The sequence below is a fragment of the Mytilus edulis genome, chromosome 3 (assembly GCF_963676685.1).
Source record: "Mytilus edulis chromosome 3, xbMytEdul2.2, whole genome shotgun sequence".
NCBI classification, from domain to species: Eukaryota; Metazoa; Mollusca; class Bivalvia; order Mytilida; family Mytilidae; genus Mytilus; species Mytilus edulis.
The window spans coordinates 103,622,358-103,631,308 of NC_092346.1; the positions used below are offsets into that span (position 1 = coordinate 103,622,358).

Consider the following 8,951-nt stretch of genomic DNA (forward strand, 5'->3'; position numbering starts at 1 on the left):
CCATTTAAAATTTACAAAACCTAGGTCATTGTCGTTATTTACCGTTATATGAGTATTTGAAAAAAATATTGTCCGATACTTTAGTGGTGTGCAATCAAATTTATACGTGTGCAGACTTCATATGACTATGTTTAGTAGAAGATTATCTTCTGAATCGTGAACTGTTGATGTAGCAGCCTGTTCAGAATGAAATTAATAAGATTAACACAGGAAAATATTATCCTATCTATAAATATTAGAAAAAGAACAGCTATGTATTGTTTGTACTTCCTCAACGTCTAACGAAATTTTCGACCATTCCTGAATCATAGAAAGAGGCACACTTTTTAAAATATAGGATAACTGTCCTTTATTTCCCTCTTTCTAACAGTTCTGTCTGCATGTAGAAATTCCTATTGATCCTTAATTTGTGTTCTGCATGGCAGATTTGTTACAACTTATTGTCACGAATCTGAATTATTGACTCAAACCTACTTACGATTTTTTTTATAAATTCATTCAAAAGAAAATGAACCGCTAATAACAAATGCAGATTTTATTTCTGCTTTGAATCACCGAAGTCTATAATACACCATCAACATTCTTCCCATAATTTATTCTTATGTTGCTGTTATATCTAAAACCATATCGGTTAAAATGTATTATGAGACATAATTGCAAAAGCTCATGCACCTATTTACTCCACTAAAGTGCATCATTTCATCTAAGATACGTTCAGCATACACAAATTTAACGAAGAAACATACGCCGAGCCCTGAATCTTTTGAAACTTAAATGCCAATGCTCAATTGGTAAATAATAGCTTATCATTTTGCTATTCTTATATTACGGCGATAGTAATTAACCGATATTCAAATCTAGTAAATCGTTTGCGACAAATTAAGGATGAAAACAGTGACTAAGGTAATCGCATTAACTCCAAAAGGAGAGAGTCTGAGTACATTAAAAGATATGCACTTATTATCCGCCATGAGAGTTTACCTTCTAGTCAAAGTGTCAAAATTTGGAACACATTTGGACACATTGGTAAAGCAACAGATAATACGACTATAATGGAGATTAGGTTGTAAGATCACGAAGACATGTCAATAATACATTAAGACACCGAAACAACGTATTGGTCAACCAATTTGTAGTAGTGACCTTAGTGTCCATTTGTTAATAACCTTATAAAATTAATAATAACCCTCTATGTTATTTTTTGTATTCTTGTCTTTCATTTTTGCTTATGTGCTTTGTCTATATGCCTTTTTGTGTTTTCTTGATACCTACGACGTGGCTCTGTATTTGTATATTTCGTTATTGTTCTATGATAAGTTTTGTATTCTCGTTTTTCTTTTTTGCTAATGTGCTTTGTCTTAATAACTTTTTTTGTTTCCTTGATACACATGACGTGGTTCTGTACTTATACATCCCGTTATTGTGTTATTGTGCTATGGTAAATTTTTGTATTATTGTCGTTCAATTTTGCTACTGTGCTTTGTCTATATACCTCTTTGTGCTTCTTTGTTACATATTTGATTATTTTATATTGCTTAAGATTGATCAAATATCCTTTTCAAGGTTCGATATCGTTTGAAGAAAAATCCATTAGCAAAGAATATCTGGTTATGATGCTGAAAAGTATGTGCTCTTGTCATAGTATTATTTTGATAGATGTAGCAAACACAAATTTGCTTGGATGATGACATTTTTGTAAACGTAAATTATTGCAGAAAAAGCAGGTCGGTCTCCAGCATATTAAAAGTTTTGCACAAAACCTGTATATGTTTATGGCCTTGGTATGTATATTTACATTTTAGTGTTGTGTTTCTGTTGTGTCGTTGTTCTCCTTTTATATTTGCTGTGTTTCCCTAAGTTTAATTGCGCTCCTCTACTCTCAGATTTGTTTTTGTATTCCTATGAAGCAGAATTTATGCAAGGGCTTACAGAAAGGAGAAAAGACATAAGCCCAGTTATTAATTTAACTTTTTGGTATATTGATGATGTACTTTCTCTTAATAATAATAGATTCAGTGATCACTTACATTTAATATATCCAAGTGAAATTGAAATTAAAGATGCTGCCGACACAGATAAATCTGCTACATATCTAGACCTTTTTCTCGAAATGACTACTGATGATAGGTTAAATACCAAAATTAATGAAAAACGCGACGATTTTAATTTTCCTAAAGTCAACTTTCCATTTCTGCGTAGCATCATCCCAGCGGAACCAGCGTATGGAGTATATGTTTCTCAATTGATACGTTACTCTAGAGATAGCTCAAAGTGCGTTGTTTTGTTGAACGAGGAATACTTTTTTGTTTTTTTTGTTTTTTTGAACGAGGAATACTGCTTTCTCAAAAATTGCTTAGACAGGGCTATGCATCAATCAAATTAAGGTCGTCACTCAAGAAATTTTACGGTCGCCATCATGAGCTGATTGGCCGTTATGACAAAAGTGTGTAAGAAATCATATCTGATATTCTTCCTCAGTCATAATAACCTTCCATCATTACCGAACTGAACAAAGAAATAACACGACGGGTGCCGTATATGGTGCAGGAAATGCTTACCCTTCCAGAGCACCTGATTTCACTCCCGGTTTTTAGTGGAGTTCGTGTTGTTTCTTATTTATTACTTATCTTTTGATGTAAATGTCTTTTGGTTTTATGAGTCTTTGTTTAACCCTTGGTTTTGATTGTAATTGTCTTTAAGTTTGCAACCCGGATTTGTTTTTTCCTCAATCGATTTATGAATTTTGAACAGCAGTATACAACTGTTGCCTTTATTCATTGTCAATAACACAAGAACCTTATTTTTGTCTACATTTTAACATAATTGAGTATCCTAATACAGATTACACTTCCTTCAAAATTATCTTTGAAAAATATACTGCTGAAATTCAATCAACTTAATTTAAGTATTAATGAACATAATTTTATAAGTGATATTATTCAAATTACTGCAGACTATAATAAGAAAGTCCATGTTTTGTATATAAAAACAAAATACACATATACGTCACATAATGGTTTTATGCTATATTTGATCCCAGTGCTTTTGATACTACATATTTACACTTCATATATGTCAAGTTTTATTTAAACTTCAAATTTCATTTATTTATAAAACCTATTAGTTCATCTTCGTACAAAAAGAACGCATTTTCTTCCTTCATTTGGAAGTCCTTATAAATCGAAGACTACCTAGTAATCGTTTCTTTATAAATTCGTATTTTACTATTGTCAATGAATCCGGTACATAGTATAAACTTGAATCTTTAAATCTCGCCATCAAATGAATGTTTACTGTATTAACTACAATTTTATCGCCTGGAAAGTTGCCGGTTTTAAAAACTAACAGTAAATCTGTTTCCAACAAAGTAAATCTACAAAAAAGTAGCACATCTATTGATATAATCATACATACACAAGTCTGATATTATGTAGAAATGTTGTGATGTTATACTATTGTTTCAGAAAAAGGAGAATGTTAGGAACCATTAAACCGTTTAATCCAGCTGCAATTGTTTGCACCTGTCCTAAGTCAGGAATCTGATGTTCATAAATGTTTCTCGGTTCTCTTTTTTTTTTATAGGTTAGAACGTTGGTTTTCCCGTTTGAATGGTTTTACACAAGTAATTTTTGGGACCCTTTATAGCTTGCTGTTCGGTGCGAGCCAAGGCTCCGTGTTGAAGGCTGTATCTTGACCAATAATGGTTTAATTTTATAAATTGTTACTTGGATGGAGAATTGTCTCATTGGCACTCATATCACATCTTCCAATTTCTAAATGATATATGTGTACGTACTGAAAACTTTGTGAAGATTTCTATGCTCAACTGCTACGTAGGAAAATGACTGTTATCCATTCGTTTAATGTGTTTGAGCTTAAGATTTTGCCATTTGATTCGAGCCTTTCCGTTTGAATTTCCCTCGTAGTTGTGATTTTACTTTTTCGACAAACTCAGTTTTTCTTAAATATACTATTTCAACTGTAAATTATAGATGTACATATTATTTATATCGTAATTTGCACTAAGTTTTTCTTCCCAGTCAATTGATAGGAGCTTAACAGTCAAGTAGATATATCTATGAGAAACGAAAATTAACAAATACAGACTAATGCATTTTTTTTGTTAAAAGGTGGTTTTTTTTGGGGAAAAAGGAGATATAAATTTGAAAAAAAATATCCAATGCATTTGGAAATATATTCCTGGTATTGCATCGAAAATTATTTTCTGAATCAATATCCTTCAACGTAACATATTTGTTTGTAAACTTCAAAATCTTAATAAATTTGTATGAACATATTTGAATTTGATGCGACTGACAAACAAGTAAGAGGTTTAGCTTACTATAAAACCAGTTTCAGTCCACCATTTTCTACAGAAGAAAATGCCTGTACCAGTCAGTTGTTATCCATTCGTTTGATGTTTTTGAGCTTTTGATTTTGCCAATTGATTAAGGACTTTCCGTTTAAATTTTACTCGGAGTTCAGTATTTTTGTGATTTACTTTTTTCACTTACATAACACGTGTGTCATTACAGACAAAGAAAGAGTCCTCCGCTGTAAAAGCCAAATTCATCTGAAATTAACCGAATATTTGTACACTGTGTATTTGCACTAACAGGATAATCAGTCATTATATGTATACAGTATATTTCAAGTGAATAATTCGACCTCATTAAATCCGTATATGTTTAAACCCGTAGAAAGATGTAGTAGAATAACGCATGCATTGTCCATGTACGGTTATTTAAAGAAAAAGAATGTTAACATTAAAAGTGAAACAAAGGTAAATAAAATAATTTGATGGACTGATTCGATCCAACAAAAAAAAATTCTTATAAAGGTAAAAACGACGATAAACATACTTTTTTAATCTATAATACAAAATTTAACAGACCTATAAAAATCCAATTGCACGAATTACTCAATCTATTTATATCTATGTTTATGTTTACATTGCTTATACGGTTATAGAAGGTCAACTCGATAGTTAGTTAGATGGCTTCTTGGCTAAAATTCACACGAAACGAAGCTACATCTTATTGAGACCATGTCCTGTAAATTGTTTTTTTTTTATATACTTTTGATAGATTGGACAAATGTTTTAGATTGTTATAAATAAAATATGAGAATTTGAGTAAAATAAGTGAACATTAATTTGGCAGCTAGTGCCCCTTTAAATATATAATCGTAAATTACCTCTTGACAAATACTGCAAACAAAACAAACACTAATTAAATTAATCGTTATCGCATTATTTAGTATGTCTGTTTGGGTATGCTAATCTGTTTTTGTCAATATAACTTTGCGCAACTATCATAAAAGTGAGAGGTTAAGTTAGCTACTAACCAGAATTAACACATAGTTTCTTCGGTTTATTTTCGACACGGTAATATAGACCTATAGTTGTTAATGTTTTTGTCATTTGGTCTCTTGTGAATAGTTGTCTCAATTGCAATCATACCACATCTATATATACCCCTTTTTAAGTTACCATGGAGCTCGGTATTTTTGTAAATACTTTTTTTCATTGTCATCAATGTTTCTGCTAAATTGCATCGGAAACAAAATATTTTTCCATCTTAGATAAACTGAAAGTGACAGATTTTTTATGTTGATGTCATTTTTTATCTTTAGACTTTCTATCACATCTTTCGGACATAATACTTGAATGAAGTAATGCATCCTTAAGCTATCATTATTTAATTTGACGTCCACAATTGTTCTTACTACACTGTCTATGAGAAGAAGTGAATAAAAAAAGACTGCAATTAAAGTTCTGTGTGGTTCAAAATTAAACGATGTTAATGTTTTTGACAATTTACAATTTTCAACTTGGTTGCTTCATGTATTAAAGTATTATATTGACGACACTATAATACTTCAATGGTTGCTTCAAGTTGATCATCAGTAATTAGGTAGAACGTGTATTTAGAAGGCTATAGAGAGATGCAGAATCTGAAAATTTTATTTTGTGAAATGAATAGCGATTTTATAACTGACTTTATTCAAGAACGTTTTATGAGCTGTATTTATTGCATGATTTATTCTATATTGTTCTATATTGTTCAATAAAGTCATTTCTAAAGGTTTTAAAATGAATTTCATGAGAGAAGCTCGATGCCAATAATTAAAAAGGCTGATGTCACACAAGTACGAGTAAGCTTTTTGTCGTAGAAACATATCCATTTTGTTTTCTTTATATGCATTATTGAAAAGTGTATGTAAAATATATATGCTATTCATATAGTTTTCCTACGGTTCTATCAGGTGTCTTCCCGTAATCTGACTTGTCTGTATCTGAAAGATCAATAGAAATTCATAGATATATAACATATGCAGTTGTATCATTAGTTGTATACTACATCTTTTATCATATAATAATAATAATAAAACTTTATTCAGAAGCAATACAGCTTATAGAATATACATTTTTACAATATAATATTATCATTTATTATCGCTATTTTGTGCATTTTTGCTTTGATCTTTTTTTGTAATAATTTTTCATATCATGCTACTCGCTTGAGATGGAAAATTATCGCTAGAAACGTAGGAGCCACGTGGCGTTGCTAATAAATTTGACATGAAATTGACAACGTCGTCAAAGGTAAAATAGCGATAAACAAATTAGCATTGGTCATCTCAACTCGATAGCTTTTCTCGCTTTCGCCGTGACCGGATCAAGCGAGAAAATCAATCTCGTTGAGATAACCAACGATAATCTATAAATATTGTCCGTAACGATCATATTTGATTTATTATAAATGTTTATATGTATTACTTAACATAAATGCTGCTACTCCTTGCAGTTATCTAAACTTTTCAGTTGCTTTATAAATATGCTCTTATGCTATTCTGTTAAACCACTGTTCAGGTTAGAAGGGATAGTTTAGCATTCACAATCCTCTTGAACCCAGCCATATGTTGTGTTCGTTTGATGCAAACAGTTTTCAATGTCAATTACTTCATTGAGGTCGTTAGTTTTCCACTTTTCACACTATTAAGATACTAGTATTCAAGCGCATTTTACAGCAGCACCTGCATACGGGGTATATATCTCCCAATTAATACGATATTCCCGTGCTTGCATTTCCTATCATGATTTTCTTGATAGAGGGTTGCTGCTCACAAGGAAGCTATTAAACCAAGAGTTCCAAATGGTGAAGTTGAAATCATCCCTTCGTAAATTTTACGGACGCCATCACGAGTTGGTTGACCGTTATGGAATAACCGTTTCACAAATGATATCGGATATGTTCCTTACGTCGTAACTACAATCCCCTTCCTTTTCATGAATGTGACCTACCGAATTAGACTATTTACCGGATTTGTAATCACATAAGCAACACGACGGGTGCCACATGTGGAGCAGGATCTGCTTACCCTTCCGGAGCACCTGAGATCACCCCTAGTTTTTGGTGGGGTTCGTGTTGTTTATTCTTTAGTTTTCTATGTTGTGTCATTTGTACTATTGTTTTTCTGTTTGTCTTTTTCATTTTTAGCCATGGCGTTGTCAGTTTGTTTTAGATTTATGAGTGTGACTGTCCCTTTGGTATCTTTCGTCCCTCTTTTACAGATTGCTATACGTAATTGGTTTTGCTCATCACTGTTTTATTGTGAGCTTGACTTATTCACATCATTGAGGGTTTTTTTTGTATGACGAATAGATCTCATTGAAAATTAAAACACATATTTTTTTTTCCTTCGCTAATTTATTAGAATGACATTTGAATTGGAGATACTTCAAGAGGAATAATTCTTCGAAGATGACAATAAGCAATCGGTATTGAGAGTGATGTTCCTTAGCGAGAAAAAAAATACAACAGCTGTTGCATCGCACTTTTTATCGATGTCCTATGCAAAATATTGCAGCTGGCTATAAACTAACATAGTTACAAAAATATTTTGTTTACTTCTTTCTTTACTTTAACTGTTTACAAAATTTAGAATTTTTGAAAAACTAAGGCTTTTCTACCTCAGGCATAGATTACCTTAGCTGTATTTGGCAAAATTTTAGGAATTTTGGTCCTTAATGCTCTTCAACTTCGTACTTTATTTGGCCTTTTCAACTTTTTGGGGTTCCAGCGTCACTGATGAGTCTTTTGTAGACGAAACGCGCGTCCGCGTATTTACAAAATTTAGTCCTGGTATCTATGATGAGTTTATTTATAACCATGTAGCCATACAAAATAGAAAACCAGATAATATGGAAAAAAAATGTAATAACCAAGACTGACGATCGGCACATCCTCCTTGTATTTGAACAGCACGTTGGTATGAAAGGACAACATACCGATGATTATTCCAATTATATTATAGTACAACTTAAACGCATACTTACATATATAAATGAAACTTATAACGGGGAAAACTGCTATCAGGAATACTGTGAAAGTACTTTAATTCGTGTGGTACCAATTTTCGTGGTTTTCGTGAATGGCTTTATCCACGAATTTAAGTGTCCAACGAAATAAAACAACCATTGTCCAAATCAAGACATGGAAAGATCTTCATCGGTAGGTTTGACTACTGATATGATCTAGAGAATATATATTGAATAACGCGAAATCTGATAATACTTTAATAGCAGTCACAGAACAACAACCGCCTGCAGGATTATACCCATTTAATCTTTAATAACCTAGACTGTACAACTTTTGATCGTTTGATTCTCATAAAAAATATTTTTGATTGATGAAAGTACGATTTCCGGTATTGATATGCTAGTATGATAAAGTGTTCAATGTATATCCTCATAGTTCTCGTACATATTGGAAATATTAATGTCATACCGGGCTTGATTTTGATAATGCCCGCGTCACACTGTCCCGATTTTTACGCCGATGGCAACACGATTATGGAAATTTTCAAAATCGGGACTAATCGTATCCAGATCGGGCTATTCGTAGTGCCATCTTTAATCATCTTAGAACCATCGGCCACTTTTTCTA

At 32.0% G+C, this 8,951-nt stretch overlaps 1 long non-coding RNA gene across 1 annotated transcript; it reads right to left on the reverse strand.

The window, feature by feature from the left end:
- Positions 1 to 3,002: 3,002 nt before the first annotated feature.
- On the reverse strand, positions 3,003 to 4,041 carry LOC139518068 (uncharacterized). The gene is made up of 2 exons (XR_011663283.1): positions 3,797 to 4,041; positions 3,003 to 3,373 (listed from the first exon to the last, which is right to left on the reverse strand). It is a non-coding gene; the product is annotated as an uncharacterized lncRNA (long non-coding RNA).
- Positions 4,042 to 8,951: the final 4,910 nt, after the last annotated feature.